Consider the following 13033-nt stretch of genomic DNA (forward strand, 5'->3'; position numbering starts at 1 on the left):
CGTTTACAAAATACACCGACATGATCCATCTGAATGGCGAAGTTCGCTGTTATGGAAGAGTTGCTGTTCGCCTTTATCACGATCGTTCTCCAAAAGGTCCGACTCCATCGCACACCTTTTTCGACCGCATTACGCAACGGCATTGAGCAAGGATACCTTCACCGTCACCATGGTGATTATGGTGTTCCATGGAGACGTGATGTCCTCAGGTTAGTTACGTTTAAGTAGTTCTAAGTTCTAGGGGACTGATGACCTCAGATGTTAAGTCGCATAGTGCTCAGAGCCATTTGAACCATTTGAAGCATCCTGGGCTTACAGCAGGGAGATACGTAGATGATGTTTTACGCCCCGCTTTGTTGCCTTCATAATCTGCTAGGGATTTTGACCATCTGACACCCCAATTGGACAGAAATGGGCACGATATCAGTCAATGCCAGGCCGAATAACCGGATGCATGAGGGTCACAGGTGGACCAAGGTGCTGTTGATAGCTTTATGAAGCTGTTTTTTCTTGAATGATTCAATAAACGTTTCTGAAATTGAAACCATTTCTTTGTCTGTAGATGTACATTACATCTACCGATTTCCGTCCCATTTAGAAACTTCCTTCGTAGCGTGTGGCTTTATCTTATCCTAGAGTGTACATTGCAATCTATTTGGAAGGAAAACGATCTAACACCATCCAATACGTAACCAAAATTCGGCAAATCTGCGTTTAACTGAAACAGTGCCACAGCACCATATATAACTATCCAGTCTTCATGATAAAAGAACATTTGTTTGACAGCTTTGTGCTTCATGAGTACTCTTCCGAATAATTTAGTCTTCTCGCCCTTCCATAAGTTCCACGTACTTTCGGTGTGAGAAAAGTAACAGTTTTTTTAGATTGATCACCGTGCGGCATGTGTGACCTTACTTGTCGCCCACTTCCGTCCGTACCTAGCAAAATGTTCTTCGCGGAACGCTGGAACTGGCGCCGAGCCATTTAACCACACCCGTTTAGGAGAAACTGCAGCACCCACCTGCTAGCACCCATATACTTTCAACAATACGCAAAAAAATTCAAACCTTTCCGAGACTTTTCTCCTGTTCACCCATTCCGTAGCATGCTAAGATAATTTCCGCACCTAGGAAAATGTGGCTTAACATCTCAGTTCCATATTAACGTCTACAGTGTTGTGATGTGTTTTAAGTACCTAGTTGTCTGCATTTTTTAGCAAGGTAGCGATTTGCATTTTTACTCTCTGGTTTTTCAGTTTTGTTCTTGTCTGTCTAGACACCGACAGTATCAAAGATTAGTTCTGGTTCATCTGTCAAACAAGCTATGAGCTTTTGCGGAACGCTCCAGTTAATGCATTTAGCCGAAATTTTATGAAAGCATCGTTTAATGCCATATTAGAGCAACACATGAAGTATTATCCACTATATGTTATAATGAATGATTGAGTGTTGGAAGTTAATATCTGCAATATTCAAAAATCTCCTATTTGCGTGTTGCAGCCAGCACAGCAACCACACACGTAGTGTCTTAATTATTCGTGTACCCGCAAGAGACAGATCGGAGAGGCAGACGGTAAGAGTGTTGCCGCGACGAATATCTGACCCCATTAAACTGAAGTCTGAAGAAGCCGACCTGAAACGATGCGCAGTTACAATAAGTCAGACGTTGTAAACAATGTAGCTGCGCGAAGGATGGAGGGTTAATGAGCATGGTACGAAATTCTCTCTTTCGTCATTTAACAATAACCACTAATCCGTTAGAAATTTATCTTCATGAAGCTAACTACCGAACAGAGATGGAGGATATATGTTAATTGTTTTCGTTTCTCAAACGTCGTTTCTAAAGTGACAAAATATTATTTCAAATTAATGATTTCTGGACAAATAAAAAAATACATTTATCGAGATATGAAATGAGATACAATCACATACCTGCCTCGTCGCACATCGAAAATTGTGTGTCTCAAATCAAAAATGGCTCTGAGCACTATGGGATTTAACTGCTGAGGTCATCAGTCCCCTAGAACTTAGAACTACTTAAACCTAACTAACCTAAGGACATCACACACATCCATGCCCGAGGCAGGATTCGAACCAGCGACCGTAGCAGTCGCGCGGTTCCAGACTGTAGCGCCTAGAACCGCTCTGCCACCCCGGCCGGCATCTAATCGGTAAATTAACAACGGCAATTCAGTCTGACTGTGCTAATTCATTTGTAACCTGCCTACTAATGTTATAGTAATTCTCAAAGGTAAAGTATATACACACAATATAGGTTTCACCTATGCGTCTGTTTCAAGAATGAAATTTTCACTCTGCAACGGAGTGTGCGCTGATACGAAACTTCCTGGCAGATTAAAACTATGTGCCGGACCGAGACCCCGAACTCGGGACCTATTGTTGGAACACATTACATTCTTACTACTACTGAAAGCTGTTTCCACATTACTCAGTTAATTAGAGGTGTAATAATTATGAGCGTCGTAGTTAAATACTGTCATTCACTCACAGAATAGAAGAGTCAAAGTGGAAGAGGTAACTGAACATGTTTTGAATAAATAGCAACACCTGTTGTGTGAATGTACTTTGTGTCACGATCTCTCTAGGTGACTAGACAATTATTAAGTTCTGGCATGTTCCGAGCACTTGTAAATTCACAACAAGACATCCGTTGTGTTAAATAATTCGGGAACACTTGAGAGTGGTCTAGTTGCCAAAATCGGTCTTTATGCTTAATGAACACGTCAAGATGATGGAAAAACATTTTTAATAACAGTGATCTATTCTAGTAGTTTTTTGTGCTTAATGTAACACAGAAGCTAAATGACCCACAATTTTTTTACAGTTAATACTCAGTCTTTAAATAAAATGCATTTTCAGTTCTTTCATACATCATCTCGTATTATGAAGTTGAATTTCGGTGGCAGCGGTTGTACTGGCTAGTATACGTCGTAACCATTACGAAAAACTTACGACACTTTTTTCTGATCTACAGCTGATCGTCATCTAACAAGGTAACATCACTTATCTTCTAGTTTCTGTGTTTAGTACAAAAACCAATAGTTGTGTAAAAATTATAACAATTTATGTTACATTTCTGGTGAACTGGATATTATGAACCATCAGAAGGCTTCACAGTTTTCATACTTTGGAAATTAACTTGTTGATTAGGGTAAGTTCATGTATCTCATTACATGTCCTACGTATGTTTCGAAGATCAATGGAAATGACCAGGAAATGAAAAGCTTTAGAACACCTAATCCACTGATATATTGGGAGGCAAGGAGCGATTATCATGCTTGTTACTTTTACAGCATCGATGTTAATGATCACAACTGAAAGAAAATTACGGGGCTTTTGTAAATGAATCATTCGTTTTCAAAGTACTATATTTTCTTAAATATTACATGTACAAATATGGGTGATGCGTGAATCGCACCGTGAACTCAATGAGTTCGCACTGCACGGACCAGTTGGCATTACGAGCTCAACGCCTGGACAATATGGCGACAAACTCGGAAAAGAGACACTTCACCTCGAAGCTGATATTAAGTGACGAAGAAACCTTCCGTCTAGGTCCGGCACACACTTTTAGTCTGCCAGGAAGTTTCATACCAGCGGACACTGTGCTGCAGAGTGAAAATTTCTGGAAAATGTGAAATATTAAAAATAGAGGAGTGTGAATCGTGACATGAATATGGTCTGTGGGACGAAGTGAGAGTGTTGGGCAGACATAATCGTAGATATAGTCCTCAAACAAAAGAGGTCTACAGACATAAAATACTACATTAAACAGAAAAAAAGAATTTGTGCCGAAACAGTTAGTTGATCCAAAGTACTGACAATACTGAAGTCACAGAGTGAGGAAAGAAGAATAGACAAATATTATGAAGTACTTGCAAATGCGATACAATAAAAGAATGATAACATGTGAATCTTCAGAAGATTGGTGAAAACAAGTGAGCAAGTAACATACGAAATGGAAAAAGAAAAGGGACCATAAAAGTTCTGTGATAAACCAATTATAAAATAAGTAACTGATTAACACTCAACGTATTAAAGCATTCAGGAAAAGAGAATTATAGAAAAAATTGTGGTAGCTTGTAAAGATTAGGTTTTGTGAATCATAGTATTACGAGAATTATGGGTAGCAGGTTATCACGTGCGAAATAACTTGTATGAGATAGAAAATGGAGGATAAAAGCGTCAGAAAATAATGTAATGTTCCAAAGCTACCTTTTATCTTTTCCTTTGCTGTGAAATTTTCTGTACAGTAGGTTCAAAGAGCACCAAACACGTTCAGGACGTACGTAATAATAAGTGTAATATTTTTATTGCTCATTATAACTTTCGGAAGGGCCTACGTCAGTTGTTTAATCACTTCGTCAATGACATGATTTTATCAGACCTATCCTCATCTTCAGATAGTTGAATAAGTGATTAAAATGGAAGATAATGTACTTTTCGAAGTGTCGAGATGCTAAAACCCTAACAGTAAACTTATCTCGCCGATTTCATTTACTTTTTAGCTTATGGGCTTTATGAGCCGCCTCGTGATGAATGTGGCAGAGGATGAAACACAATAAACGCGTTCAATGATCGTTGGCTATTTTACTGAGATGGAACAGTAAACTTTCGCGCTCTTGAAATAAGGAAAATATACATTGAACTTCCAAGATTTAATGCAGTTTACACTCCTATAAAAAGCGACGTTTTAGTATCGAAGTTAGCAATACAGAATTTTTCCTGTCCCGAAGACACAAACGCCACATAACACATGCCTGTGCAGCGATTGGATTAAAATAAATACAACGTTCTGTTTTGTCTACTGGGAACCATTTTATAGAAGTCAACATTCTTACCACTTGATATAACATTGTCAGTAATATACAAAATAACTGTACCAGCGTTAGGTATTTGCTTACACTTAATACGATGAGGTGGATATTTGTAGGACCTCTTCTCCTCATTTCCTGACGGTGTTTTTATGTCACTACTTTCCGATCGAGTTCCTGAATTGCTATTCATTAGCTATAAACCTTATGAATTATTTGCTTAAATCAAAAAATTTTCCAGCATTGTCTTCCATGGCGCAGATTAATTTGTTTGCGCAGAGATATACATATTCTGGTTCCTAATATATTCAGGGTCGTCCATCTTAAGATCCATCATATTATACATACGTTAAAAGTGCATAAGACGATGTTTTCTCGGAGGCGATGACGAACTGTTCAGTTCCGTTTCTGGAGTGCCATTTTTCGATGCGTACAGTCTTCCTCCAAGACGTTTTGATTATCGTGTTGAATCTGCTGCTGTTGAGATTGGTTGTCTACAAAGAGTGCATATGCAGTGTAATATAACTGTATGTGTTCTTGATGAATAAGGGAAGAAGGAATGAAATACTGGACGTGTAACCCCAGATACATCAGAGATAAAAGGGCGGCTATGATGGATCATTTTAACTGGTAATGGTCATTTCAAGAAGTGGTAACTCACGGACCCACAGATGTAGGTGCATTACAGGACTTGCGAGCCGAAAGATCTGATTGGCTAACTTCAACGCTAAATAACACGGAGACGGTGCAACGTAGCAAATTTTGTTTCTTAACAATTATTTCTCAGCATAGCATCCTCTGCACCCTTACAATATTTTCAGATGATTTCTGACCACTTTCAATAGAACTAGCAGATCTTCTCCAAGAATCAGTCTATCTGTCAGTGAAAATCCTATCAAAACCCCTACATTATTTCCTGAGGTCAGCTTTCACGTAACAGCAGAAAAAACCGCGTTAAGGACTAAATTTATCAGACAGCTTGCACGAAATATTTATACTGTGTATACAAAAATATTTCATATGTTTCAGTTAAAACTGTTTCAAAGTCCCTACAGTCGTGCCTGAGAGTAACCTTCACACACAGTCAGAAATACGCGACAGGGGACCTTACAATGAGCAGAAATAGTGATGAAAATGTCGTAGACAACCCTGTTTCGAATCATCTGTCACCAAGGTTTTTTGATTTATTTATTTACTCGTCAAGTTCCGTAGCACCAAATTGAGGAGGAAATCTCCAAGGTCATGGAACGTCTCAGCACATGAAACTACAACATAAACGTAATAACAGATAAAAATAAAGGTTCATGAACCTTAACAATGTCAGTCCATAAGTTTAAGTAAACGCTATCAGCAATACAATAGAAATCAGCTTAATGTTTCAAGGAACTCCTCGACAGAATAGAAGGAGTTATCCATGAGGGAACTATTCAGTTTCGATTTGAAAGCGCGTGTATTACTGCTAAGATTTTTGATTTCGAGTGGCAGCTTATTGAAAATGGATGCAGCAGTATACTGCAAACCTTTTTGCACAAGAGTTAAGGAAGTCCGATCCAAATGCAGGTTTGATTTCTGCCGAGTATTAACCGAGTGAAAGTCGATTATTCTTGGGAATAAACTAATATTGGTAAGAAGAAACTACAATAAGGAATATACGTATTGAGAGGCCAATGTCAAAATACCCTGACTCGCGAACAGAGGTAGACAAGAGGTTCGTGAATACCACCAATTGCCCGAACCGCCCGTTTCTGATTCAAAAAAATCCTTTTGGAATGGTAAGAGTTACCCCAAAATATAATACCATACGACGATAGGGAATGAAAGTAGCAAAGTAGAATAATTTTCGTGTCGAAAGATCACTCACCTCTGATACCGTTCGAATAGTAAAAATGGCAGTATTAGTCTTTGAACAAGATCCTGAACGTGGGCTTTCCACGACAGCTTACTATCTATCTTGTAAGTAGGCTGTTTAGGTTTTTATGTTGGTAACGTCACCTAGCGCTCTGTATGAAAATCACTGGCTGTGCTATGTGCAGTCTGTGGCTGGTGGGCATTGTTGAAATAGTCGCTATTGTAGTGTTGGGCAGTTGGCTGTTAACAGCGCGTAGTGTTGCGCAGTTGGAGGTGAGCCGCCAGCGGTGGTGGATGTGGGGAGAGAGATGGCGGAGTTTTGAGAGCGGATGATCTGGACGTGTGCCCATCAGAGACAGTAAACTTGTAAGACTGGATGTCGTGAACTGATTATATATATATAATTATAATTATACGTATATGTATAAAATTTGCATATAAATTAACACAAAACTACTACAATAAGAAATCAATATCCATACAAGCAAAGATTAAACATTATAATTCAGTTATTAGGACACAAGCAACATATGGATCAGAGTGCCTAACATTGAATAAGAAAGGCGAATTAAGAGAACTAGAAAAAAGAGAGAGAAAAATATTAAGAAAAATTCTAGGTGCTGAGAAAAACAAGGAAAAAAGGTGGATTAAAAGAAGAAATGAAGACCTATACAAAAATACAGAAAAGATCACGGATACAATGAGGAAGAGACGGCTAAAATTTTATGGACATTTAAAAAGAATGGAAGAAACACGAATTACAAAGAAAATTTTTAATTACGTTAGTAAGCTGAAAAACACCGTAGGATGGATAGAAGCAGTAAAGAAAGACGTCAACAAAATAGGTGCTACAGAAGAAATAATACGTGACAGGAATAACTTTAGGCTACTTATAGAAAACGCAAACTATGAAGAAGATGCGCCAAAACCTCGACCCAAGAGAGTGTGCACAGATGAGCAGAGACGAGCAGTTGGCGAGAAAATGAAGAAGTACTGGAAAGAACGGAAGAAAAAGAAACACCATAAGTCTTAAGTTGTATGCAGTCCATAGTTGGCCAAATTCATAATTAAAAAAAAATATATATATATATATAATGACTTTTCAACACTATTAAAGTAAATACATTGTTTGTTCTCTATCAAAACCTTTCATTTGCTAGCTATGCCTATCAGTAGTTAGAATCTTTTATTTAGCTGGCAGTATTGGCGCTCGCTGTAATACAGTAGTTCGAGTAATGAAGATTTTTGTGAGGTAAGTGATTCATGAAAGGTGTAGGTTATTGTTAGTAATGGCCATTCTTTTGTAGGGATTATTGAAAGTCAGATTGCGTTGCGCTAAAAGTATTGTGTGTCAGTTTAGTGATGATCAGAGTAAGTAAAGAGAGTAAGGTCTGAGTACGTTCAGTTTTGCTCAGCTGTTTGAAAATCAAATAACGTAAGGAGTTTACCAGTACAGTAATTCACTAATTTTTCTAAGGGGACATTTCAATCTGAACACCTAGAAATGAGAACTGTTGAGTTTCACTAATCATATGCCCATTCTGTGAAATTAAAACGTCGGGTTTTGTTGAATTGTGTGTTAGAAACTGTAAAAACTAAGTCTTACTGTGATTTAGCGATAGTTTATTTTCTACAAGCCATGAACTGTGGTCATGTCAGGTTGTCCGCCACATCACTAGCGTGCTTGAGCTATACCTCGCACAAAGGCTGGCGAGTAGGCAATGTTGTAGCAAGAGACGGCGAAGTACAATTTTCCACTCAATCTGTAGCACACAATAAACGCCGAAGAACTACTTCAGAGGCGCTGGACGGCACCACGGTGTTATTTCTTAATCTCGGCGATATGAGCCGTAATAGAGCGACATTGGCAGAGCGCCGACGCGTCCGCCAATTACGAGTGCGGCGGCGGCGGCAGCAGCACGTCCTGCCCTCGCTTTGTGCGCGGCGCGCTGCGACGCTCTCTCCACGTGGTCCGCTCTCCATCGCGCCCTCTCCAGCACCTCTCCACCACTTTGCAGAGACTCTGCGCGTGCCGGCGGAGCCGCCGCCTCACCGCAGACGCAGGCAGGATGTGCGCCGGCGCGGCGGCCGCCACAAAGACACTCGCAACAAGTAGTCGGAAGCCGGCAATCAGCAGCACTCGGGACGTAGTCGAGGTCACTCTGGTCGCGGCAGATCAGCGACCGCTAGACACTGCCGAATTATTCGCGCTCGTGCTAGGAGACTTACGTAACATTACCAGGCTATATCGTAAAGAGGAGGAATAACGGACATGCCACATAACGATTTGCCGATCTCTCTCTACATCTACATTTATACTCCGCAAGCCACCCAACGGTGTGTGGCGGAGGGCACTTTACGTGCCACTGTCATTACCTCCCTTTCCTACTCCAGTCGCGTGTGGTACGCGGGAAGAACGACTGCCGGAAATCCACCGTGCGCGCTCTAATCTCTCTAATTTTACATTCGTGATCTCGTCGGGAGGTATAAGTAGGGGGAAGCAACATATTCGATACCTCATCCAGAAACGAACCCTCTCGAAACCTGGACAGCAAGCTACACCGCATTTCTATATTTCCGGAACGCTTTTGACACCGTTCCTCACAAGCGACTTCTAATCAAGCTGCGGGCCTACGGGGTATCGTCTCAGTTGTGCGACTGGATTCGTGATTTCTTGTCGGGAAGGTCGCAATTCGTAGTAATAGACGGCAAATCATCAAGTAAAACTGAAGTGCTACCAGGTGTTCCCCAGGGAAGCGTGCTGGGACCTCTGCTGTTTCTGATCTGTATAAATGACCTCGGTGACAATCTGAGCAGTTCTCTTAGGTTGTTCGCAGATGATGCTGTAATTTACTGTCTAGTAAGGTCATCCGAAGACCAGTATCAGTTGCAAAGCGATTTACAAAAGATTTCTGTATGGTGTGGCAGGTGGCAGTTGACGCTAAATAACGAAAGGTGTGAGGTGATCCACATGTGTTCCAAAAGAAATCCGTTGGAATACGATTACTCGATAAGTAGTACAGTTCTCAAGGCTGTCAATTCAACTAAGTACCTGGGTGTTAAAATTACGAACAACTTCAGTTGGAAAGACCACATAGATATTATTGTGGGGAAGGCGAGCCAAAGGTTGCGTTTCATTGGCAGGACACTTAGGAGATGCTACAAGTCCCTAATGAGACAGCTTACACTACACTCTTCCGTCCTCTGTTGCAATATTGCTGCGCGGTGTGGGATCCTTACCAGGTGGGATTGACGGAGGACATCGAAAGAGTGCAAAAAAGGGCAGCTCGTTTTGTATTATCACGTAATAGGGGAGAGAGTGTGGCAGATATGATACGCGAGTTGGAATGGAAGTCATTAAAGCAAAGACGTTTTTCGTCGCGGCGAGATCTATTTACGAAATTTCAGTCACCAACTTTCTCTTCCGAATGCGAAAATATTTTGTTGAGCCCAACCTACATAGGTAGGAATGATCATCAAAATAAAATAAGAGAAATCAGAGCTCGAACAGAAAGGTTTAGGAGTTCGTTTTTCCCACGCGGTGTTCGGGAGTGGAATGGTAGGGAGATAGTATGATTGTGGTTCGATGAACCCTCTGCCAAGCACTTAATGTGAATTGCAGAGTAATCATGTAGATGTAGATGTAGATGATGCAGAGCGCCTCTCTTGCAGAGTCTGCCACTTGAGTTTGCTAAACATCTCCGTAACGCTGCCACGCTTACCAAATAACCCTGTGACGAAACGCGCCGTTCTTCTTTGGATCTTCTCTACCTCCTCCGTCAACCCGACCTGGTACGGATCCCACACTGATGAGCAATACTCAAGTATAGGTCGAACGAGAGTTCTGTAAGCCACCTCCTTTGTTAATGGGCTACATTTTCTAAGGACTCACCCAATGGATCTCAACCTGGCACCCGCCTTACCAACAATAAATTTTATATGATCATTCCACTTCAAATCGTTCCGTACGCATACTCCCAGATATTTTACAGAAGTCACTGCTACCAGTGTTTGCTCTGCTATCATATAATCATACAGTAAAGGACCCTTCTTTCTATGTATACGCAATACTTCACATTTGTTTATGTTAAGGGTCAATTTTCTAATGCTGAAACTTCTCTGTATACTACAGCATCATCCACGAAAAGCCGCATGGAACTTTCGACACTATGGTGGGGGGAAGGATCAATTCTGCGTTCCAAACCTAAACAGTAACATCTGAAGGTTACCGCTGAAGCATAACTACGTGTAGCAGAACGGCCGATATCGTTTACAATTTGTTCTTAGTCTGGAGCCAAGCGGCGAAATGATATGTCTTATTCATTTCCAACGAAAATTTCTGGCGTACGATGTCCTTGTATCACCTACTCTTACCTGTATCTGACCTGCATCAGAGGACGTTGCGACAGCGTAAATGCAATGTACCGCAACTACGAAGCAGGTATATACACTACTGCCCTTTAAAATTGCTACACCACGAAGATGACGTGCTACAGACGCGAACCTTAACCGACTGAAAGAAGATGCTGTGATATGCAAATGATTAGCTTTTCAGAGCCTTCACACAAGGTTGGTGCCGATGGCGACACCTACAACGTGCTGAAATGAGGAAAGTTTCCAACCGATTTCTCATACACAAACAGCAGTTGCCCGGCGTTGCCTGGTGAAACGTTGTTGTGATGCCTCCTGTAAGGAGGAGAAATGCATACCATCACGTTTCCGACTTTCATAAAGGTCGGATTGTAGCCTATCGCGATTGCGGTTTATCGTATCGCGACATTGCTGCTCGCGTTGGTCGAGATCCAATGACTGTTAGCAGAATATGGAATCGGTGGGTTCAGGAGGGTAATATGCAACGCCGTGCTGGATCCCAACGGCGTCGCATCACTATCAGTCGAGATGACAGGCATCTTATCCGCATGGCTGTAACGGATCGTGCAGCCACGTCTCGATCCCTGAGTCAACATATGGAGAGGTTTGCAAGACCACAACCATTTGCGCGAACAGTTCGACGACGTTTGCAGCAGCATGGACTATCAGCTCGGAGACCATGGCTGCGGTTACCATTGACGCTGCATCGCAGACAGGAGCGCCTGCGATGGTGTACTCAACGACGTACCTGGGTGCACGAATGGCAAAACGTCATTTTTTCGGACGAATCCAGGTTCTGTTTACAGCATCATGATGGTCGCATCCGTGATTGGTGCCATTGCGGTGAACGCACATTGGAAGCGTGTATTCGTCATCGCCATCCTGGCGTATCACCCTGCCTGATAGTATGGGGTGCCATTGGTTACACGTCTAGGTCACCTCTTGTTCGCACTGACGGCACTTTGAACAGTGGACGTTACATTTCCGATGTGTTACGACCCGTGGCTCTACCCTTTATTCCCTTTATCCCTGTGAAACCCTACATTTCAGCGTTATAATGCATAACCGCATGTTGCAGGTCCTGTACGGGCCTTTCTGGATACAGAAAATGTTCGACTGTTGCCCTGGCCAGCACATTCTCCAGATCTCTCACCAATTGAAAACGTCTCGTCAATGGCGGCCGAGCAACTGGCTCGTCACAACACGCCGGTCACTACTCTTGATGAACTGTGGTATCGTGTTGAAGCTGCATGGGCAAGCTCTGACTCAATGCCGAGGTGTATCAAGGCCGTTATTACGGCGAGAGGTGGTTTTTCTTGGTACTGATTTCTTCGGATCTATACACCCAAATTGCGTGAAAATGTAATCACATGTCAGTTCTAGTATAATATCTTTGTACAATGTATACCCGTTTAACATCTGCATTTCTACTTGGTGTAGCAATTTTAATGGCCATGGGTGTAAGCACCGACATGTAAGCAGTGATTATTGTGGCATTTGTGTCTTTCAGACGTGCGTGCGGTAAACGTTGAACGTGAATTACGTCCACGTTATTACCGAATGCGTCCAAGCAGGACCAACGTGCTTTCATTCTTTCCTTGTCTGCCGAAGCACAAAAACCGGGAGACACCCAACGAGGAATGAAGAAAACGTGTGGGGCAGCATATATGTCAAAAACCACCTTTGAGAATCAGTGCGCTGCTTCATGATATGCAGGCCCCTATATCTCAAGTGTCGTAACGAGGAAGTTATGGCCACTCAAGTAGGAGACACTCGATTACCACACCATAGTCCTAATCTCTCCTCACTCGTTTAGCACGCCTTTGGCCCCTTAAGAAAGCCCTTCAGATGCCGAAGATCCCTGTCGGACGGGGATGTGTAGCAGCCAGTTACGGACTTCTTCACGCGGCAGGATACATTGTTTTACCAACCTGGTTGCGTCGGAGGGGTGATTGTCTCATGCTCACGGCGCTTCGGCCT

This window comes from Schistocerca serialis, chromosome 2, assembly GCF_023864345.2.
Source record: "Schistocerca serialis cubense isolate TAMUIC-IGC-003099 chromosome 2, iqSchSeri2.2, whole genome shotgun sequence".
In the NCBI taxonomy this organism is placed as follows: Eukaryota; Metazoa; Arthropoda; class Insecta; order Orthoptera; family Acrididae; genus Schistocerca; species Schistocerca serialis.